The 24,705-nt window shown below is 43.9% G+C and overlaps 2 pseudogenes; one reads left to right on the plus strand and one right to left on the minus strand.

Moving 5' to 3' along the window:
• Positions 1–1,459: 1,459 nt before the first annotated feature.
• Positions 1,460–1,602, plus strand: LOC142451941 (U1 spliceosomal RNA; annotated as a pseudogene).
• Positions 1,603–17,539: 15,937 nt separating this feature from the next.
• LOC142451423 (adenylate kinase isoenzyme 6-like) lies at positions 17,540–18,525 on the minus strand (annotated as a pseudogene).
• Between the last annotated feature and the right edge of the window lie 6,180 nt (positions 18,526–24,705).

The following is a 24,705-nucleotide window of genomic DNA, read 5'->3' on the forward strand; positions in this document are numbered from 1 at the left end:
CATGTGTCTAGCATTAGGCACAGGTGTGGCCGAACAAATCAGCATTGTCTTGAGCTCACATAAAGGGGCAGATTGGGTGGAAGAAATATGGTTGTTTGGCATTCTATTTTTAACCACCCATATTTCAGAGGCTAGCAGAAACGGCTCCGGCCTGCGGGAAACCCTGTGACCCAGAGGTAGAGAAGCAAATGGGATGGCGAGACACAGGCTCCTCCTTCAAGCGCCTCAAGGAGATTTCATTCATGATGTGCAGAAGAAATTGCTTTGAATTTCATAGGGGTATAACCAAGAAGAGTTCTTCAAAAATTTGGATAGAAAAATCCCTTTTCTGGATAATGAGTGATATTAATTAATGATGCATTGAATTTAGGGGGGGTGTGTCCCGGGGATTCACGAAGGAATGCTTCTTTTGTTGCGGATGCTTTCTGTCGACTCTATTTGCATTTCCCAACCACAGTTTTATTTCTCCTTACATCCCTGTGCCCTTTTTCTCCTTCCTCCACCCCGGTGAAGCTTAGTACTGTGCGTGAACAAGAGTTCTTGGTTTAATTCTGTAAGGGGAGGAGAGAATATGTGGTGTTTTCTACGTGGAACAGAAAGGGAACACAAGGAAGCAAGGTGGAGGGGTGGGGGGGCAGAAATGGAAGGCAGGTCCAAAGGAAGGACAAAGAAAAGCTTCAGTAAAACAGATCCATTTGCTTCCGCTGTCTAATCCCGTATTTCTCTTTCCCAGCAGTCTTTTCGCTTGGGGCACATCTGGAGAAAGGAGGACGCGAGTCCACAGAGCTCTGAGCCTTCTGTGCGGTTAGTTATCTTATTATCTACATACGGCCATGGCTGTACTTTAAAGATTTACTTACCTATGTGTATACGTAATTTTCAATTATATATATCCTGACCTATATTTAATTCACTAGACAATTGCCTGACAATTCAGATCACTGTCATTTAGACAGTGCTTCTAAAACCATCCTTGGTTGGGTCTCGCAGCCGTGAAGCATGAAGCGCAGGAGGAGAGGATGCCTAATGATAATAACTGATACGGGGAGATAAGGGAAAGCGGGTAGGGTGGTGATGGCGAGGGAAGGGGGATGTGGGGAGTAAGTAATGAAGGGGGAGGGGAGGGAGCACTAGAATGGATTGGGACAGCACAACTCGTTTTAAAGGACATTTAACCACGGGGGTGGGGGTCCTCTAAAACTGAAGTGGTGCTGCTTGTCCAACTCTCCTGGATATGACCGAACGACCCAACTATGGAATCCTATGATTATTGGTAAATTAGGTACCAATAAAACTGGGAAACCCAGCCATGAAAAACAACAACAATAATAAAATCAACGGTGCCAGAGAATCCGTTTTTAAATTTCCAAACAAGCCCAGACGCTTTAGCCTTGGATGTGGCAATCAAGCAAACAGGCAAAAAGTTGCTCTGTTAAATCGCTATAAGAACTTCTGTGTCATACTTACCTGGCAGGGGAGATGCCAAGATCACAAAGGTGGTTTTCCCACTCTGGGTGTGCTGGCCCCTGCGATTTCCCCAAATGTAGGACACTCGGCTGCATAATTGGTGGTAGTGGGGGACTGCGTTCGCACTCTCCCCTGATTAAAAAAAAAAAAAAGGAAAAAAATGTTTGTGTCAATGCTCACCCTCGGTTTCCGGACTTAGCTCTTCTCCGTCCTCTGACAACGAGCTCACAGTGCAGCACAGTCAGCAGAGCACACTTTCAATCTCACCCTTTTAGACGAACTCTGCTGCACAGCAAAAGGAAAAGGACAATCATGAGGATTCCTAAGTGCAGAGCCATGGTCTCATTACTGATATATGAACGGTGTCATCAGTTCTGATAGCTGAAATGTTCTCATAATTTGCCTGGCTTTTGTAATTAATGCACTTTTTCTTTTGAAAGAAAACATTTAATTGCCCAAGCCCTGGTGGTTTTTAAAAGTCATCTGAGTGTTTGCTTAAATAAAATAAACTATATACGTAGACTAGGAGTCCTAGTGGCTTAGTGGTTGATTCACTGGGCTGCAAAGTACAAGGTCAGCAGTTGGAAACCACCAGCTGCTCCTTGGGAGAAAGATGAGGCTGTCTCCTCCGTAAAGACCTACAGTCTTGGAAACCACAGGGGTAGGTCTCCTCTGTCCAATAGGGCCGCTGAGAGTCCGAATCGATTCAATGGCAGTGAATTTTTAAAACATGTTTACATGTACTATCTCTGAAGTTCACACGGACCTTATTTTCACTCAGACATGGAAAGAATGAATCTATTTCAGTTCAGAAATAATTGTAAGAGTGGAACAATTTAAAAAACATATTCTCAAACATACATACAGCTGAATGATATGACATACACATTTACAAATGCCCTGAACTTTTTTCAACTGATCTTTCTTTCCCCAAACCTAATGAATTAATGCCTAATCCAATAAATTGCCTTGTTCATTGCTGACTGAAGTAGTACTAATTCAAACACTGGATTGAAGTGGTCAAGGTTAAGGAAAGCTGAAAAGATTCTAAAGTGAATTGTAATTTTGGGGGTTAAAATATGACATTTACCAACTCCTACTGATCCCAAGTTGATCTCGTGAACTTTCCCCGAACGGGTAATGGAATTTATGGCCCTAAAAGCAGTAAGTTAAAGAAATGGAAGCTAGAGTCACAAAGACATTCCTTTGCTACAAATTTACTGCCGGGGAGGAAGAATTTCTCCTTTTTAGACAGGAATTTCAGATCAGAACTAGGGCATCTCCCCCCACCTGGCCCAAGGGGTGCAAGGCCTGTGGCAGGGTGGACGCCACATGTATTGTTCTTGTATGTTTTCTCCAACTGTGACTGTCAGAGAGCCTCTTTATGAGGGCGTCACTGACAACACACTATTGTTTGACAGTCATTGTAACCTAACCGGTCTTCCTTGTGGGCATTTACACAGTGTCCTGTTGCTGACACCGCCGTATTTCCAGAGCTATCTATCTGCAAGTATGGCAGTTTGTGTTTTTGTTTGTCACATTGCATAGGATGCGTTCTTCAATTGGTCATTCCTGACAGGTCACTACGACTCCGCGGCATGAGTTTGGTTTGGTTTGTCGGACAGGCTAGTACTCTGATGGTCTGCTTCAAAACGGTCAAGGCCAGTTTATTTCCAGTGACTAATGTTTGGGATCAAATGACGCTCTGCATCGGGTGAATCTTCTGCCCAAGAAAGATACCTGTAAGAGTGCTGAAAAGCAAGACTAAGGTGTGTCTGAGCCAAGCCATGGGATTCTCAGTTGTCCCATAAGCTTGTGAAAGTTGGACACTGAATAAGGAAGACTGAAGAATATTGGAGAAGAATAAGGAACGTTCTCTGGTGTTCTCTTGTATTTTTAACTTTAGAGAAATGTCCTGCTGTGGTAATGGGAATGGAAGGTTTTCTTAGTGATACTAGCATGTAAATTCAGTGGACTATATGCCTCTGATCCTAAAAAACGACCAGGATCAGTAAATGTTGAGTGACAGGCTTGAAAAGAGTCCAGTTAAAAATGTAACTAAAAGTGCTTGAGATTTCCAGAAGCAGAAAGGGCTGGCTTCGGGGTGGTTCTCACAGACACAGAAGTGGGGGCAGATATCAGAGCTGGGAAGTGCAGCGCGTCCCGGGAGACAGGTGCTGGTCAAAACCCCTGATGCTGCACCGCAGCATAACCGAGTGTTGTTAGAGCATGCACACATCTGCAGCGTTCTTGGTTGTGTGGGAAGATGCTCCCTGGAGAAGACAATCGTCTTCTGTCCCGTCGTGGGGTTTGCTTGGGGCCCTAAGGGGGGGGGGTATTACCATATTCTGGCACATTCTGGACCCCTGTCTTTTGTCTCCGTTTCAATCCCTGTGTTTGTAAATATACAGTCACCAGTTGGCTCTTTCTGAGGTATCAGTTAGATCCAAATTGCTCCTGTGATGACTGCCATTGGTTCGTTAGGTTTTAGGAATTGTCAGAACTCGACACCAACCCAGGGACAGAGAGCAAAGAGCACAATGCGGGGTTTGTTGACTTCACTTTCCTTGTGCCTCCTGGAGATCACCCTAAACCAGGTGGTCTTGTGCCCATTCCAACCCATAGCGATCCTGTGCTTTACAGAGCGGGTCTGCTCCACAGGCGTTTCAGGGCTGGGATCCAGGATTTTCTTCAAAGGTTCCTCAGGGTGGGTTCAAACCACCATCTGTTCAGGTTGTCCAGGGTCTGTCTGCATCGGCTGGGGTCTGTTTTCCTGGAAAAGATAGCCCCCCGCAGTGATCACTGCAAATAGGTGGATGTCACAGCACAGGCTGAGCCAGGAACAATGAAGATGCCTCCTCTTCTCCCTCCAGACTCGGTCATTAGAAAGCTTGAGTGGCACAGATAGTTAAGTGCCCAGAGGCCAACCCCAAAGCTGGCAGTTTGAATGCATTCTGAAGTGCATCAAAAGCAAAACGCCTGCCAATCAACTTCCCTTGGGAGCCCAACGCTACTGTGACACAGTGGGGATCGCCAAGTCGGAACGGTCTTGAAGGCAACTGGCTTGACTTTTGGAAGGATCAGGTTAAATACTGTGACCCCAAAATAGAAGAACCGGGGAGCATCAAGCCATTGCTTATCTTCATAACTTTCCTGAGCTCGGTATTTCAACCATTTCAGAAGGAAAATAGGAGGCAATCCTTTTTCAAGGCCATCAGGGGCTGATTGCCCTGAGCGGACCCTGCTCTTATCTGTGCAGTGTCCAGGTGATGAACACACTCCCAGACTCAGAAGACAGTCATTGGTTTGGGAGATGGAGGTCATGGTAACAATGACTATTCAGTTAAAAAGATTATGCATTGAACATCCACTTCGTGATGGGTCCGTTGCAGGTCCTGGGCAGAAATACATTTTCACTGTATTTTGAACTCTGTAACGTTTTTGGTAGCCTATTTTATTAGCATTCAGAAGCCAACATTTCGAGTAGAATTGTCCCCTGTGGGCTAAATCGTGACCTGGTGGATAATCTGGGATCTCTCTCTCATACACACACTCCACTCCATTTTATGATTGTGTCGGGATGGCAAAAAAGAAACGACCTGAATAAATTTTAACTACGACTAAGTTGGTATTTGCAAGGCATCTTCGACTCAGAGAAACAGAAATATTTTTATCCACGTTGAAGAAGTCATGATTAAAAGAGGGAAGCATTTGGCTACTCATTTCAGAGATCATAATATGTAACGTGGCGTTTCGTGGTTGAGATGAGTAAGATCTAGAGTTACGGAAATCCAGAGAAGGAAATATCTTTCAGGGGAGCTCTCCATGGAAACGCCCCAAGCTATGAATGTCCAGAGTGCAGAGCAGCTCCTAGTCCAGCCAAAGCATTGGAAAGGTGTATCATTTAACAAGGTTAGCACGTGGATGCTATAGTCCTGTGGAAAATGTAGCCAACAATTCAGGTTTTCTGAGCCACGGCACAAGTGTCCTCTCTTATTGCAATGCTTCGGTTGTCGTTGTCGTTAGGTGTGGTGGAGTCCAATCTAATTCACAGTGACTCCATACAACAGAATGAAACACTGCTTGGCCCAGTGGCACCCTCACGACCCTCAATGTGCTGAAGTTCATTGTTGTAGCCACTGCGCCAGGCCACCTGGCTGAGGCTCTTCAGGTTTTCCATTCACTGGCCCTCGACTTTATCAAGCATGATATCCTTCTCCTGGTAACCTGTCCAAAGTATGTGAAACTAAGTCTTGTCATCATCCTTCATAAGGAGAATTCTACTATATTTCTTCCAAAAGATTCTATTGTTCTTCTGGTAGTCTATAGCATATTTAACATTCACTGCCAGTGTAATAATTCAAAGGCACAGACTCTTCTGAGGTCATCCTTCCTCATTGTCCAACTTTCATATACACATGAGGCCATCTGCACTGAGTCAGGTGCTTTCTGGTCCTCAGGGTGACATATTTACTTTTTAAAACTTTAAAGAAGTGGATGGCATGGGGGGAACAGGGCACTAAGCCACCTGGGGAGAGGACTGGTTGTGTGCCCACCGAACTGGAACCTGCATACGGACCATGACACGCCAAACCAGGAGGGCAACGTAACGTGCGGAGGGATCCACAAAGAGACTGGACCATACACCAGCCCCAACCAGAATTAGCCCAACCCCCACCATCGAAGGGAGTACCACAGAAAATGAAAACAGATCGTCTGGTGTGGGAAAGGAACTGACCTACCACACCCAGAAGGAAGCTGAAGCAAAGGAAGGAGGAAGAACGGAGCAGAGCACACCTGGGCCCACCAAACTGAGGATGATAGCCCAGCTCAGAGGGCCCAATGTACAGAGAGGAACATATAGCCGGTCCCACGGTGAGATGCGACATCCTGCATTAACCCATGGCCCTACACTGGACAGTACTGGAGACACAGTGTGGGATGTGCAACTGAGCTGCCCCCACAACACTGAGGCAAAACACTGGGGGTGCATGCAATGGAGGGATGGGGGAAGCAGAGCAAGGATGTCCCAAGGGAGTATAAAGGATGAACTTTGGGGTCAGGACGTGGCACCCCATCAGACTCATCCAGAAAACACTCCTAAAGGTCAACAAACAGACCTTAAACTACTACCCGGCTTTTTTTTTTCTTTTTGTTTTGTGTTTTTTTTCTCTCTTCTTTTAAATTTTGCATGTCAGTAGCTTTTTTGTTTGTTAGCTTGTCAGTGTTGCTGCTGTTGATGCCATGTTCTTATGTGCCACTTGGGTGCTGTCAAAGCCATCTGCATTTGTGTGCACATATTACTATATCAGCAGGTCCACCTAGATAAGATTGGCTGGACAAACAATGTGAGAAGAAAATAACAGGACCAATGGTCCCGGGAGGGACATGAGAGCGTGGGAGGTAGGGGAAGGGAGGAGGTGTTGGCCAACCCAGGGGCAAGGGAACAACGAGTGGTTCAAAACCAGAGGAGCTAGGGGATGGGAGGACTGGTAGGGAGTGACCAAGGGCAAGGTAACTGAGAGGAATTACTGAACCAGAATGAAGGCTGCTCATGGTAGTGGGACAGGAGGAAAGCGTAAGGAAATAGAGGAAAGGAGTAGGAAGCAAAGGGCATACATAGAAGCCTAAATACAGACATGTAAATATGTATACATATATGTGATTATGGGAGAAATAGACCTATGTGCATATATTTATAGGTTTAGTAGCAAATGTGGTGAAGAAAGCTGATGGTGCCTGGTTGTCAAAAGATATAGCGTCTGGGGTCTTAAAGGCTTGAAGGCAAACAAGCGGCCATCTAGCTCAGAAGCAACAAAGCCCACAGAAAAGAAGCACACAACCCTAAGTGAACACGAGGTGTTGAAGGGATCAGGTAGCAGACACCAAAGAACAAAAATCATCATTGTGTGATCATCTTCCCCACATAAACGCTGAAGACGAATGTGTGCATAAGTAAGTGTGGTGAAGACTGATGGTGCCCGGCTATCAAGAGATATAGCGTCTGGGGACTTAAAGCCTTGACAGTAAACAAGCAGCCATCTGGCCCAGAAGCAACAAAGCCCACATGGAAGCAGCACAGCAACATGTGTGATCATGAAGGGCCAAGGGAACCAGGTTTCAGGCACCAAAGGTGGGAGGGTGGGGGGGAATCAAATCATCGTGAATGAGGGGAGCACATGATGGGACTCCGATGCCCATCTGTGGACAACTGAACATCCCTTGCAGAGGGGTATTGGGGAGGAGATGAGTCACTAAGGGTTCAGTGTAGCAATAATGAAACTCACAACCTTCCTCTAGTTCTTAATGCTTCCTCCCCCTAACTATCATGAGCCCAATTCTACCTTGCAAACCTGGTTAGAACAGAGGATGCACAGCGGTACAGATGAGATCTGGAAACACAGGGAATCTAGGGCAGATAAGCCCCTTAGGACCAACAGTGAGAGTGGCGATACCAGGAGGGAAGATGGATGTAGAAAGGGGGAACCGATCATGGGGATGTACATATGACCTCCTCTCTGGGGGATGGGCAACAGAGAAGTGGGTGAAGGGAGATGCCAGGCAGTGTAAAATAAGATAAAATAATAATTTATAAATTATTAAGGGTTCATGAGGGAGGGGGAAGCAGGGAGGTAGGAGGAGGGGTAAAAGGAAAATGAGGAGCTGTTTCCAGGAACCCAACCAGAAGGCAAATTTTGAGAATGATGAGGGCAACGAATGTATAAGTGTGCTTTACTTAATTGATGTATGTATAAATTGTGATAAGAGTTGTATGAGCCCCAATAAAATGATTTTAAAAAAGACTTTAAAGAGGCATTTTGCAGCAGATTTTCCCAATGCTGTAGGTAATTTGATTTTTTAAAATCATAAGTTTTCTTTTAAAAGATTACGTTAGAGGGACTTCTGGGAAGATGGCGACGGAGTGACACATACCAGGGGGACTCCGCAGAATCCAGCCCAGGAGAGTTGCTTAGAGGGAAATTCAACGTCGCTGGATCTCAGGAGGTGCATCATAAAGATAAGTAGGCATAGATCCACGGGGTTTTGAGGGGTTGGGGGCTTTTGGCTTACCTCAGTGGAAGCCGGCTGGAGCTTGACCCTAGCCCAGCTGCTGTATTTGCCGGAGCCGGACCATTTGGAGCCTGTAGCAGGGCTTGGTCTCAGCACAGCCACAGTTTTCCCCTACCTGCCTCAGGGCAGGGACAGGATGCTTCGGCTCCACTGGCAGGGATGGGGTTCAGCTACATTGTTGCTTCTGTTTGCGTCTCTGCTCTCTATTCCCACACAGCCTTAGAGGGCTGCGCAGGGGCTTTTTCAAGGCACAGCCACAGCTTGCTGCAGCGCGTCATCTGAGCAGGGACTAACCCCAAACCCTCACAGCTCCATGGGCAGGGATCGAGGTTCAGCAACATTGTGGCTTCTGTTAACATCTCTGCTCTCTGTCCCCCCACTTCTCTAAGGGCTGCTCAGCGGCTTTCTTGCGACTCTTCTTGCGGCTCAGCTGCGGCCTGCCGCTGGGGCTTGGAGCAAGGAATAAACCCTTGCAGCTCCACAGGCAGGGAGCGGGATTCAACTACATAGCTGCGTCCCTCGCTTTCATATACCCCTGCACAGTCTAAATGGTCTTACTTTAAAATTTTTCTCCTCCTCCTTATTTCTTCCCTGTTCCCTCACACTCCACTGCTGACCTACAGAACACTCCCTTTGCCCTAGGGCATTTAAACCGGAGCCACACCCAGCTAGGTGAGCTCCACCCTGCATAGATAGCCCAAGGCTAGGGAAAGGCCTGCTTTCTCTCCAGGGGATACTCCGATCAACTTCTCACCAGGGAGTTCCTGCCTGTGTACCTGGGGGCATAAGGCAGCTCAGGCAACACTTATCAACATTCCAAGCAATTGCAGGAACTTCAACCCAACCTCTCCAACACTGAGGCAGGCAACCGACCAGTCATCTGGGGCACTCCCCTGATAGGGAAGCCACAGGAGGATAAAGTGGTAGGTTAATCCCATAGTAAAATCAGCTGATGGCAGTTCGAAGAAGCTTTCCTATAAATCTCCCAGAGAGAGCCTGGAAAATGGCACCTGATCCCTCTAAAACAACTCAACGCAAACAGCCATCAGCCCCAACGACCTCAATGAAAAAAACAGGAGAAACAAAAGGGAAAGGCAGAAGATGTCCTGAACATAGCAACATACATAGAAGAAGCAGAAATTGAGATGCCACACAAAGAAATTCTCAGAATGCTGCTTGGAGTCATACAGGATATGAGGGAAACAATACAGAAAAAGGATGAAATGATAGAGGAGATAAAAGCCATACACCAAAGGAAAATACAGGAGCTTAACGAGGAGATAACAAAAAACAATAGCAGAATCACAGTCCTTGAGAATCCATTGGAGAAATCAGAGAACCGCATCAGTGACTTAGATGACAGCCAAGTAGACTTTAATAAACGTGCACAAAAATCTAATAAGAGCATCAGAGAAACTGAAGAAAACCTAAGAGCTAAGTCTGATGCTATGAAGTGGAGCAAGATTAGCATTATTGGCCTACCGGAGGAAGACACAACAAAGAAGTCATCTGCAAAAATAGCGAGAGAATTCTTGGAGGAAAACTTCCCCAGCCTAATGAATGAAAACCAGGCAACCATCCAGGAGGCTGAAAGACGGGACCCCAAGAAGAAATCACCAAGGCACATAATAGTTAAACTATCCAACTTTGAGGAAAAGGAGAAAATCATGAGAGCAGCTAGGGAAAAACAAGCAATCCCATATAAAGGTTCCCACATAGGAATATGCTCAGACCTATCAGCAGAAACTATGAAAAAAAGGAGAGAGTGGAGTGACATATTCCAAAAATTGAAGGAAAACAACGCAAATCCAAGAATATTCTACCCAGCCAAATTATGGATCAAGATCTATGGAGAAGTAAAAGTCTTCCCAGACAAGGAAAAACTAAAAAAATACGTTACAGCAAACCCAGCCTTACAAAAGTTCCTCGCCGACTCAGTATGGGTAGAAGAACAACACTCACCAAGCACAAATAAGAGACCAGCACATAGAACAACCTCACCCAGAGGGCAACAAAGAGAAAACAGACCCCAAGACAGCAATGGCTTAAGGATGGAAAGAAGTCAAGAATGATACACACACAATACACACACTAATGAGAAAGGAAAGTAGGAAAACTCCCAACACAAAAGGTATAAAATGACATCACAGAGTCCGCAGATGGAGATAATAACACTGAATATCAATGACCTGAACTCAGGCATTAAGAGACTGAGACTAGCAGACCGGCTTAGAAAACACAACCCATCAATCTGCTGCCTACAGGTGACACATCTCAAGGCTACAGACAAAAATACACTGAGGATCAAAGGCTGGAGAAGGACCTACCAAGCAAACAGCAATACAAAAAAAGCAGGGGTTGCAATCCTAATCTTGGATAAAATTGACCTCAAAGTGCAAACCATAAAAAGAGATAAGGAGGGATACTATATACTGCTCAAGGGAATCGTAGACAATGAACCACTAAGCATTGTAAACATATATTCCCCGAATGAGAAACCAGCTCAATACGTCAACCAAACACTCCAAAAGATTAAGAAAGAAGTTACAGACTCGACAATTATAGTGGGTGACTTCAACACACCACTCACTGAGAAAGATAGATCACAGGGAAAGAAACTCAACAAGGAAACTAGAGAGCTAAACTCCACAATTAGACAATTTGACCTGATAGATATTTACAGAGTTTTTCATCCAAATATAAAAAATTTCAAAATCTTTTCAAGTCCCCATGGTACATATTCGAAGATAGACCACATGCTGGGGCAAAAGGCAAATCTACATAAATTTAAGCACATTGAAATAATACAGACCTGGGGCAGGGAATGTATGGATGTGCTTTATACAATTGATGTATGTATATGTATGGATTGTGGTAAGAGTTGTTTGAGTCCCTAATAAAATGTAAAAGAAGAAAAGAGAAAAAAATGATTAGGGCAAAGACTGTACAGATGTGCTTTATACAATTGATGTATGTATATGTATGAACTGTGAAAAGAATTGTATCAGCCCCAATAAATTGTTAAAATAAAAAAAATAATAATAAAGAAATAATACAGACCTTTCTCTCTGACTACTGTGCCATAAGACTGGAAATCAACAAAAGGAAGACAAAGAAAATAAGAGCAAATAATTAGAGGATGAATAACTCTCTACTGCAAAAGGAGTGTGTACTGGTGCAGATCAGAGATGAAATCAGGAAATTTCTAGAAACCAATGAAAATGAGCACATGACGTACCAAAACTTATGGGACACAGCAAAGGCAGTCATCAGAGGAAGTTTCATAGCAATACAGGCACACCTGAGAAAGGAAGAGAGACTCATGATTGATACGCTGGCACAAAATTTACAAAAACTAGAGCAGAGTCAGCAGGACAATCCTACTAAAAGCAAAAGAAAAGAAATTATACAAATCAGGGCTGAGATCCAGGAGAAGAAAAATATGAAAACTATGGAAAAAATTCATATCGCTAAAAGTTGGTACTTTGAAAGGATAAACAGGATTGATAGACGATTGGCAAACCTAACCAAAGAAAGGAGGGAACAAATCTCAATAGCAAGAATAAGGGATGAAAGAGGGGTCATTACAACACTCTAATGAAATCAAAAGGATAGTTATACAGTACTATGAAGGATTGTACTCCAATGAATTCAATAATTTGGAAGACATCGACAAATTTCTGGAAAAACAATCCCTCCCTAGACTATCCTCGGTAGACTATCCTCAGTGGAATCTCAACAGACCCATAGCAATAGAAGAAATAGAAAAGGTTATCAAGGGATTACCAATAAAAAAAAATCCCCTGGACCAGATGGCTACACTGGAGAATTCTACCAAACATTTAGGGAAGAACTAACACCAATCGTACACAAACTTTTCCAGAACATAGAAAAAGATGGCAAACTCCCGAACTCCTTCTATGAAGCTAGTATAACTCTGATACCCAAACTGGCAAGGATCCCACAAGAATCGAGAAATACAGGTCAATATCCCTAATGAACATTGATGCAAAAATTCTTAACAAAATACTAGCCACCAGAATACAAAAGTATATAAAACAAATAATTCACCATGACCAAGTGGGATTTATACCAGAAATGCAGGGATGGTTCAACATACGAAAGACCATTAGTATTATCCGTCACATTGACATGAAAAATTATAAGAACCAAATGATAATATCAATAGATGCAGAAAAAGCATTCGACAACATCCAACACGAATTCCTGTTTAAGACACTAGTGAAGATAGGAATGGAAGGAAAGTTCCTCAAGACAATACAAGCCATATATGAAAAACCAACAGCCAATGTTATAGTCAATGGAGACAAGACTAACACAATCCCACTGAAAAAGGGAACCAGACAAGGATGCCCCTTATCCCCACTCCTATTTAATATCGTGCTGGAGATTTTAGCTAACAGCAAAAAGCAAAGAAGAGACATCAAAGGTATTCGTCTGGGGAAGGAAGAGGTGAAATTATCGTTATTTGCAGATGATATGATTTTATATATGGAAAATCCCAAAAGTTCCACAAGGGGAGTATTGGAAGCAATAGAGGAATTTGGCAGAGTGGCAGGATACAAGATGAATAAACAGAAGTCCATTGGACTGTTATACACATCAGATAAGACCGCAGAAGAAGAGATCAAAAAGGTGGTACCCTTCACAATACCCAAATACAAATTGAAATATCTAGGGATATACCTGACTGAAAAAACAAAAGATCTATACAGGGAAAACTACAGAACACTATTACAAGAAACCAAGAGCAACCTCAACAAATGGAAGAATATCCCATGCTCTTGGATTGGAAGACTCAATATAGTTAAAATGTCAGTTCTGCCAAAAGCACTATATAAGTTTAATGCCATCCCGATACAATTACCATCATGGAAAAACTGATTACCAACTTCATATGGAGAGGGAAGAAGCCCAGAATTAGCAGAGAACTCCTCAAGAAGAAGCACACCGTGGGAGGGCTTGCTTTACTTGACCTTGGCACATACTATGCAGTCACAGTTCTCAAAACTGCATGGTATTGGTACAATGACAGATACTCAGACCAATGGAAAAGAACGGAAAACCCAGAAATAAAGGCATCAGCATACAGGCAGCTGATCTTTGATAAGGGCCCCAAAAATATCAAATGGGAAGCAGATGCCCTCTTTAACAAGTGGTGCTGGAAAAAATGGATATTTACATGCAGAAAAATGACGCAAGACCCTTATCTCACTCCATGCACAAGAATAAACTCAAGGTGGATCACAGACATTGAAGTTAAACCCCAAACTATTAGGGCCATCAATGAGGGAATTGGGACCAACTTGAGAACTTTGGCACAGGGAATACACAGGCTATCAGAAATAGGGAAGGACACAAACACAGAGGAGGCACAAATTGACAAATGGGATATACTGAAGATAAAACACTTATGTACATGAAAAGAATTCACCAAGAGAGTAATAAGAGAGTCCACAGATTGGGAAAACATCTTTAGCAATGACACATCAGACAAAGGCCTTATTACTAAAATCTACAATACTCTGCTAGCTTCCAAAAAGAAAAAAAATAATAGCCCACTTGGTAGGTGGGCAAAAGACTTGAACAGAAGTTTCACAGGGGCAGAAATCCGAATGGCCAACAAACATATTAGAAAATGTTCCCGATCTTTAGCCATAAGAGAAATGCAAATTAAAACAACAATGAGGTATCACCTGACACCCTCAAAGGTAGCCCAATTCAAAAAATCAGAAAGCAAAAAGTGTTGGAGGGACTGTGGGGAGACAGGAACTCTCATCCACTGTGGTGGGCCTGTAAGTATGTACAGCCACTATGGAAATCAATCTGGCGATACCTAAAACAGATAGAAATAGAGTTACCATATGACCCAGCAATCCCCCTACTGGGCATATACCCAGAAAAGGCAAGAAACAAACCAAGACCAGGCATCTGTGCTCCAATGTTCATTGCAGCACAGTTCACAATTGCAAGGAGCTGGAAGCAACCCAAATTTCCATCAACTGATGATTGGGTTAAAAAACTGTGGTAAATACATACAATGGAGTACTACGCATCACTAAAAAGCAGTGATGAACGTATGAGGCACATAGCGGCATGGGAAGAACTGGAGGAAATCATGCTAAGCGAAGTAAGTCAGGCACAAAAGGACAAGTACAACATGAGCCCCCTGAGGTAAGTATTTTTAAAAAATCCAAAAGAGGCATAGGGGAAAAAGCTACTGTATAAAAACATTTTTGGGGTGAAGACTGTGTAGTATGGCAGAGACCATATCAAAACCAGGGATGCACATGGTAGACAACTGGGGAGGTGGTGGGGAAAGGAAAATAAAAGGATGAATATAAGGAAGAAAAGGGGAGCGGGGACATGGGGCACTAACCCACCCAAGGGGAGGGTATTGTTTATATCTCCACAGGGAAAGAGGGAACAGACTTCAACCCAGTGCCGCAAGGTGTGAATGCAAAATTCCGACATGGAGTAGGGAACCAGTGGCGAGGTCTGGGAGGCTGGTCCTAGCACCAAAAATTAAGTGGATTCCTGCCCCTCCCCCGAGAAGAATTTGTTTCAAAGGACGACATTGATTCTGCAGCTCCGGGAGAGGGACATATCTGATCAGAGCACACGGGAGCAGATGGAGGGGGAGGAGGGGAGAGTGGAGTACAGCCTGGCCCACCAGGCCGTGAGGATCATGTTCGTGATTAGAGCAGCCAGTCCACAGAGAGGACAACATGGCTGGCCCCACTATGAGACATGATGCCACTCAGTGACTAAGGGCGTTACAGGGGACAGCACCAGAGACACAGTATGGGAATTGCACCTGACCTGATCCCACCACACCGAGGCAAGTCACTGGGGGAGTGCAGCGGAACAGCAAGGGAATGGAGTGGCAAGGTCCCCAGGGAATGCTGAAAGTGGACTTTGGGGCCAGGGCATGGTGCCCCAACAGACTGGACTAGAAAACACTCCTAAAGGTCAACAAACAATCCTTGAACTAACTACAAGCTTTTCTTTCTTGATGTGTTTTGTTTTGTTATTTGTCAGTGGTTTGTTGTTGTTGTTTTGTTGTCTGGTTGTATACTGTTGCTTTGTTTTCCTCTGTTTTGTTTTTGTGCATGTTATTATCTTCACAGGTCTGTCTAAATAAGACAGGCTGGATGAACTATCTGGAGGAAAAACAACGGGACTGACAGTTCCGGGGGGACTTGGGAAAGGGGGAGATGGCGGGTAAGGAAGTGGTGTTAACAAACCCAGGGACAAGGGAACAACATGGGATCCAAATTGGTGGTGAGGGGGGAGTGGCAGACCTGGTAGGGAATGATCAAGGGTAAGGTTACGTAAAGAAGAGGTGTAGCTGTAACCCAGGTGGGGACGGAGCATGATAGTGGGGCAGGAGGAAAGTCAAGGGAAATAGAGGAAAGAGCTAGGAAACAAAGGGCATTTATAGAGGTCTAGACAAAGACATGTACATGCAAATATATATAAGAGGATGGGGAAATAGATCTATGTGTCTATATTGATAGGTTTAGTATTAAGGTGGCGGAAGGACCTTGGGCCTCTACTCAAGCACTCCCTCAATGCATGAATACTTTCTTCTATTAAATTGGCATTCTATGATGCTCACCCTCCTGACACAACTGCTGAAGCCAAAGTGGGTGAACAAGTAAATGTGGTGAAGAAAGCTGATGGTGCCTGGCTATCAAAAGAGGTAGTGTCTGGGGTCTTAAAGGCTTGAAGGTAAACAAGCGGCCCTCTAGCTCAGAAGCAACAAAGCCCACATGGAAAAACACACCAGCCTGTGTGATCACGTGGTCCCAAAGGGATCTGTTATCAGGCATCAAAGAACAAAAAATCATATCATTGGCTACACACCTCCATGATACGATCACCGAGGACAAACGGGTGCCTAAGCAAATGTGGCGAAGAAAGCTGCTGGTGCCCGGCTATCAAAAAAGATAGTGTCTGCGGTCTTAAAGGCTTGAAGGTTAACAAGCAGCCATCTAGCTCAGAAGTAACAAAGCCCACATGGAGGAAGCACAACAGCCTGTGCGATCACGAGGTGCCAAAGGGACCAGGTATAAGGCATCTTCAAAAAAAAAAATACCATAGTGAATGAAGGGGGAAGTGCAGAGTGGAGACCCAAAGCCCATTTGTCGGCCAATGGAGATCCCCTCACAGAGGGGTCTAGGGGAGGAGATGAGTCAGTCAGGGTGCGACGTAGCACCGATGAAGAACACAGCTTTCCCCCAGATCCTAAATGTTTCCTTCCCCCCAACTACCATGATCCGAATTCTACTTTGCAAGACTGGATAGAGCAGAGGTTGTACACTGGTACAGATAGGAGCTGGAGGCACAGGGAATCCAGGGTGGATGATACCTTCAGGACCAGGGGTGTGAGGGATGATACTGGGAGAGTAGAGGGTGAGTGGGCTGGAAAGGGGGAACTGATTACAAGGATCTACATGTGACCTCCTCCCTGGGGGATGGACAACAGAAAAGGGGGTGAAGGGAGAGGCTGGATAGGGAAATATATGACAAAATCATAATTTATAAATTATCCAGGGCTCATGAGGGAGGGGGGAGCGGGGAGGGAGGGGGAAAAAGAGGACCTGATGCTTTGAGAATGAATAGAGGAAAAGAATGTGCAGATGTGCTTTATACAGTTGATGTATGTATACGTATGTATTGTGAAAAGAGTTGTATGAGCCCCTAATAAATTGTTTTTTAAAAATTACCTTTAGTAAATAGCCACCCACTTAGATTTATTTATCCTTTAAGAGTTGAACATCAAACAATAACAATCTTTACTCTCAATTCTAAATAATGTTATATTCATTATATTTCACATTGCTTTGCTTTCTCATGGAGAAAAAAAACCCAGCCACAAACCTTTGATCCTTTCTCCTTGCTAGTCCTGCAACACAATCTTAGTAGGAAACTGTTATGACGGGCAGAGAGCTCAGTAAGAGTGACGACCATGTGGCTAGTCTTGATCTTTCATCCATTGTTCAATCTATTTTAATATCTGGTTTATATTATTGTCCAGATCTTCCGGCTTGTTGCTAGAAAGCTGATGTACTACGTCCTTGTAGGATGCCATGGCTTCTTCATACAGAACTCGAAAAATCTCACACTGAAGATTGTCTTGTTTCTTGTCATTGTAACCCCTTGTTTCACGTCTTTTGTACAATACACTGTTACGTGTTCTCAGTACAAAAACTACGTGAAACCAGAGTGCGGGGAAGAAATCACAACCACACTCATCGATAATAACTTCATCTTCTTTCATTTGGTTTTCTCTCTTTTTTAATCATTTTATTGGGGGCTCGTACAATTCTTATCACAATCCATACATACATCCATTGTGTCAAGCACATTTGTATATTTGTTGCCATCATTTTTCTCAAAATGTTTTCTTTCTACTTGAGCCCTTGATATCAGCTCCTCATTTCCCCACTCCCTCCCTGCTCCCTTCTCCCTCACCAACCCTTGATAATTTATAAATTATTATTATTTTATCATATCTTACACTGTCTGACATCTCCCTTCACCCACTTTTCTGTTGTCCATCCCCCAGGGAGGAGGTTATATGTAGATCCTTGTAATCGATTCCCCCACTTGACTCCACCCTCCCGGTATCGCCACTCTCACCACTGGTCCTGAAGGGATCATCTGTCCTGGATTCCCTGTTTCCAGTTCCAATCTGTATCATTTGTTTTTTCTAACTCAACTATCTTCTTCTAAAATGGGACAACCATACTCTTCCTCAGAGCCATCACAAAACTGCCCTTCTTTAGCTAAGTAATTAATCCACATGAATGTATTTCAGCCCTGACCTTGATGCAAGTTCTTTGGCTAGTGTGGGTTTCAACCCATGGTCGGTGAGCAAGCTGTTCGGCCACAACATGGCCCTCACCGCAAGGCCTCCAAGCGTCCCTGTAATTTGATTTCTTGACTGTCAATGTCCATGCATGTTCACTGTGGACCTTTTCGTTTGCTTCTCGTGATGTTGTTTATTGATCCAACTGGGAGGCATTTTCTTTTCTCTGATGAGGCGGACTCCATCCTGAAGGCTGCCGTCTCCATCAGGAAGCTCTTCCAGCAAGCAAGCTTGTGTCATCTGCACATAGTCTTCTTCCAATCCTCTTGCCACAATCCTCCTCCAACGCAAACCTCTGCATACAGATCAAATGAGACAACGCAGATGTACACCTTTCCTGATTTCCACGCACACGGTGTCTCCTTTTTCACTTTGAGAGAGTGCTTCTCTGTCTCTGGACAGGTTCCTGTGACTTTAAGTGTCTTGGAATTCTCATTCTTTGCGATGTTTAATGTATTCTTCTTTAAAAGTTTCTTTCAGAATTACTTGCACCAGAAACAACGGAATGCTATCTCGATTTGAACTCTCCCGTGAGAGCCGACTGCTGGTTACATGTTACACACACAGTTTCTGTGCTGTGGACTCCTAACCACAGCAAGATACATGAAGATCACGGGGTGTGAGGCCGAGCGTTAGACTGAAACCATAATCTTTGAAGTGTGTGACGCCTCATTCATTTCCAATGATGAAACATTCAAGGTTACTAACCCACACCATGGATATATTAGATAGAGTACAAGGTTATGTTATCTCACAACTTCATAAATAAGAATGCATGGCTTTGAGACTAGAATGAAATGACAAGCTCTATTTGGCATCTACACATTAAAAAGGTCAAGGAAAGATGAAGTGTTGTTGGCAGCTGGTCAAATTTCTTTGTTAGACACTCTTTTACTCTTTTATTCCACTGGAATCTTGCATTTGCCTCTCCTAGACAAGTTGCCCACACATTTATGCACATAAATTGGGGTGGCTGTATTACATCACTTCCAACCTATCTGGATCAAAGCATGGTGGTTTTTTTCCTCCTCTGTGCACAATTTCCATTTTGGTGGCCTTTCTGTTTCCTAATAAATTCCAGACAGCCAGAATATATATCCCAAACCCTTTTATTTTTAATTCTATATGTATATTTAATGTATTTCAGCTTTTTGTGCGTTCAGTTACACTTTGTTTGGACAATGTCCTTGGGAATTACTTAGAGTTATGATTATTTGGAGAGCTATTTATAATATTGGGGTCTGTAAATTCATCTAATCCCTCTGAATGTGGTATATTTTTACCTATTTTAACTCCATATTTCTTATTTTTGGTAACTTGGGCGCAGTATTTCATATCCTTTCAATGTCATTTCATTGTTTACTAATGGTTTTCAACTTCCTTCTCTTTGTAACCTGTTATAAGAAGGATAATTAAATATCTCAAGTAAATTGTAATTTATGTGCTATTGAGACAGCTCTCACAGGCGCCTTCTCTGTTCACTCTGCATTTTTGCCTCCCGAGACAGAACTGTCATTAACCCACTAACATGGAGGTAAAGGTGTCCACACAGCCTCAGGTGGCCCTAGCCCATACTCCCCTCTTTCTGTGAATCCTCTTCCTCATCGTACATTCTAAACTCCAGAATTGGCTTTTCCTGTAAAACCGCCATCGAAAGGAGGAGTCTGTCGCTTTATTTAGGTTTTTCTAATGTGTTGATTTAACAGTGTTGGTCAAAAAACATTTGTTGGACAAATATCAGACTAGTAAAGTTAGTTGATTAATTTTGCTTCAACAACACACAAGGCGAGAGACACACTAAATCTAAGCATAATAATGAAAAACTTGGAAGTTGTTATACTCAACGTATTAGGGATTTAATAACATACTTCTATTAGATGGCGTGCAAAGTCACTCTTCTCTGCAGACATTCTGCTCAATTACCAGCTCAATGGGTCTAAAATCCCAGGGTCATGACAATCTACAGAGAATAATTGTGTGCATGTGTTTTGTTCAAATAATTTAATTGCTAACCCTATCTAATATTTACCCAGGAGGTTATCCTGGACTTAGGTCGAGCACCGTTCCTTGCTTTCCAGTGGAGATTCTCAGGATCATATCCAAAGGCAGGCAGTGGTGGGGATGGGGCTGGAGAAAATGAAAGCTCTCAATCCTGGATATGCGTTAATTTGCTTACTTGCTGACTGAAAGGCTGGAAGTTTGAATCCATTTGGGCACCTTGGCAGAAATGCCTATTCCATTCCTTCTGAGAATTAAGTCATTGGAATTCTATTTCCCCAACACATGTGGGCTTTCCTGAGTTGGAATGGATTTCATAGCAGAGCTTTGGGTTTTTTTCTTGGGTTTTTGGTTTGTTGCGTTTTTTTAGCCAGCAGAGTGGTGATGATCTAAAAATGGACTTCAATGTACACAACATCATTGATTCCATGTTAAACTCTTCGGAAGTAGTTTTATTTAAAAATAACAACACTCTTACATGAAAATCAAAGCAAAATAAACCAACAAAGAAAAGTAACCCCAACTCTCAGGATTAAAGGATGATTATTTGCACTCACAGAAATATTGTGTTGTTTATTTAATATAAGGCTCCTTCTCAACCACTTTTTCTTAAAAACAAACAAACAAACAAAACTCAGGAAACCTTCCCTATTGCTTTAAAAACAGCTTCGCTGAAGTTAAAATTAGAACAAATGTTGATGCATGTATTTTGTGTGTCTTTCACCTCACTCTTCAGTCGTTGGCACTGAATCCAGTCAGAGGCATGGTGAGCCCATGTAGGTGAGAGCAGAGCAGCACACTGGGGTTTTTAACAGCAGGTATTTGGGACATAGCTCAGCATGTATTTCTTCAGAGGCATCTTAGGTTAGATTCAACCTCCGACATTTGGTCAGAAATGGAGCACACCGACCATTTGCATCGATGAAGGGCGCCTCTTACTGCTGGGTCAGTGTTCCTGCCGTGGAAGAAATTCTGATTTGATTATCTGTCTCCAACTATAGTGCCCTCAGTCTCAGAACCGGTTTGACTACTATACTCTCAAGTTAAGCAAAATAAGGAACACTTATTTACGAAAAAGAGAAATGGGATACTTTATAATGTTTTAGATTTTTCTGCTATTTCAGAACTATTTTATAAATGTTTATTGAGAGATTACCATAAGCCATCATTGCTCTAGGCCTATGGGATTGGGTAATACTCAAAATAAGGAGAACCCCCTGACTCATGTAAATAGAGGTGCCGGCAGACAATACATCAAAGATTGCACAGGAGATGAATGGAGGGGAAAGTACGATTGGGGGGGGAGGGTTGTGGTGAATATCCTACGTGGAGACAGGTGTCAATCACATAGAAGTGAGTCGTAGGGAAGAATGCAGGACCTTCAGGTCAATAAGATCACCTTGCTGAGAAGGTGGGAGACTAGTTAGAAGGCCGTTGCAGTAAGTAGGAGATGAGGATAGGATAGTAGCATCGATCGTCGTATGCACAGAATCTATGTGATCAATGATCTTGATACTAATCTGGAAGTCATGCCGTTGAGCTCCCCTGTGATCCTCTCAATTCCTTTGTGACATCCAAGATCAAACTAAACTCACTGCCATCGAGTCAATGCTGACTCAAAGAGACCCAACAGGACAGGTAGAAGGGGCCCTGTGGGTTTATGACACTGTAACTCTGTATTAGAGTTGAAAGCTCGGTCTTTCTCCTGTAAGACAGCTGATGGTTTGGAACTGCTGAACTTATGGTTAGCAGCCCAAATTGTAACTGTTGCTTACCTCTTAAACTGTTGGGACAACTGTAGGAAATTGCAAACTAATAAAAATGATTATTAATGCTAGCCAATGAAATACGAAACTAGAACAAAAAGTTACCCTCCTAGAATGATGACGTGGCTCCCTTGCAATTTCACCCATTGTCTTGGGGAGAGGCCACAGAAACTTTCCTTGGCATTAAAAAAGAGAAGACATTGACTTGTCTGCTTTGGACGCATCGTTAGGAAAGGCAAATCGCTGGAAGCAAACATCATGGGTAGGTAAAGTAGAAGGTTAGCAAAAGTGAGGAAACCTTTCACAGATATAAGAGACCAATGAACCAATAGCCATATCAACGGATTGAACCATGTCACTGCTTGTGAAGATGGCACAGGACCAGGCAACATTCTGGGCACAGAGTCTCCATGAGTTGGAACTCTGCAGCCACTAACAGCAACAAGAAGAAAAATAGCGATTAAAGGGAGGGGAGCCGGTGGGACTGTGTTTTATGGGGAAAACCTGCTTCCCTCCAATCTGCTCACAGTTAGCCCTTTCCTGGCATTCAGATCTCCGCTGAAAAGTCTTGCCTTCTAAGAAGTCTCTCTTGACTACTTAATTTAAGACACTTGGGCTTGTCAACTTCCATTCTGGCACACTGCTTAATTTTCTTCTTAGCAGTTTCACTCTGTGATGTTTTCTGGTATGTTTTTGTTGTTGTTGTTGTTCACTGTCTGCACCCTTTCCTGGCATCTGCGCCTCAGAAGAACAAGGACTCTGTTCACCACTACATTTCAGTCCTGAGAACTGTGCTGGACACATAGCAAGCACTCAATAAATATTTAGTGAATGAATGAAAGAACAAGAGGGCCGGGGGTGGGGGGTAGGGGGGTACCCACAGAGACCAGTTATGCGGCTAACCAAGACTTACAAACTGTGTGGGTGGAAAGCAGGTCCAATGGTGAAGGTGGACAGGGGACCACACAGCAGACACAGAGCTGGGCAGACTTCAGGGTGTAGAAGGCTTGTGATTTTGATGGTTTATGTGCACGCCTGGGACTCAAAAGATTGGGGTTTACTCTCTCTCTCTCTTCTCCCTCTCTGACTCACTGAGGGACCACGGTGCAAATCATTAACTTCCGCCAGCATTAGTCGCTCCATGTGTGCGGTGTTACTGGCTGGTTTAAACATTTAGAAACCTCCATTGGCAAATATGACTCTATTTATGCGATTTCTTTCAGGAGATTGAGTGCTTTGTGGAAGCCAGCCCTGCTTTCCCCTTTGGTTTCTGAACTGCCCCTCCTGGGCAGGCAAGGTGATTAATGGCCCTGGATTCCTCTCTTTGAGCTGCCTTTCCCAGTCACTCCGAAGAGCCTCCTTATTCAGCAAGACTGTGTGACTTTACAGGAGGCAAGGCCACGGGCATGGTCACCAGAATACATGTCCGGGTGGCTACCCTTCCGTTCCTCCATACTGTTTGCCCCACTAGATAAACCCACCAGCTTCCTACCACTCAGATACTTTTGAGTGGCTCAGAATTGTGAGTTGTTGCCTTTGGAGTTGACCTGACTCCTGGAGATCGTCACACACTTTGGAATGAAACATTGGGCAGCCCTACATTATCCCCACGGTTTGCTGCAGATAGGACCATTGTGACCCACTCATTGGCTATTTTCAGAAGTATATTACCAGACCTTCCTTCCTTCCTAACACTCCAATACTCCCTCTTTCCAATATCTTACCAGCATCCTTCCTACTGCCCAACAGCTGCCCACTTAACCGTTGCACTGCCAGGATTCTGCGTTGCATCATATCAACACGAAGCCCCCACGGACAGGCTGGCAGTAGCTGTGCGTGGAGGGAATTGGTCCCAGGCCACCCATGTAGAAGGCAAGGATTCTGTCAGTGACACACCGGTGTTCTCAAGTCCGTAGTAGATGAGGAGATCGAGCTTTGACTCATCTCCCATTCGATAGGGTTGAGAAATTACGTCTTATCCCCAGGTCCAAGAGGCTTTACCCAGTTTGTCTTCCCCGCCCCTTAGCTGCACTGTCCTGGGAACAGCCGCCAGGTGACGTTCTTCCTGACGCTCCTTTCCTCCCTTCTTAATTCACTGCGTTCACTTCCCATAAGAATCACGCTTCTCTCTGGGTTTGATTCTGAGCTCTGCCCTCCTGCCCTACCTCACTCTGAAGCAAGGGGGATTGGACATTGCACATAAGGGCATAAGCTTTGCATCGAGACAGACTTGGGGCAAACCCCAGTTCCAATACTAACCCTGGGATCTCAGGAGTGTCGCTCAACCTTTCGGGGCCTCAAGAACAGGTCTGACGTGAGCCAAGAATCCAGCACAGAGTGCAGCATGCCAGTGTGGAAGTTGCTTATCAATGACTACTCCCCTCATTACCAAGACTAGTAGCCCACCTGATCATCTTATGCTCACCCACCTTATGGGTTCCATGGGTTGTTATCAAAAGTTTCCATTTGTTAATTAAAAAAATAGAATCTCCAACGTTTTGAGGC

This window comes from Tenrec ecaudatus, chromosome 6 (genome assembly GCF_050624435.1).
Source record: "Tenrec ecaudatus isolate mTenEca1 chromosome 6, mTenEca1.hap1, whole genome shotgun sequence".
Classification (NCBI taxonomy): Eukaryota; Metazoa; Chordata; class Mammalia; order Afrosoricida; family Tenrecidae; genus Tenrec; species Tenrec ecaudatus.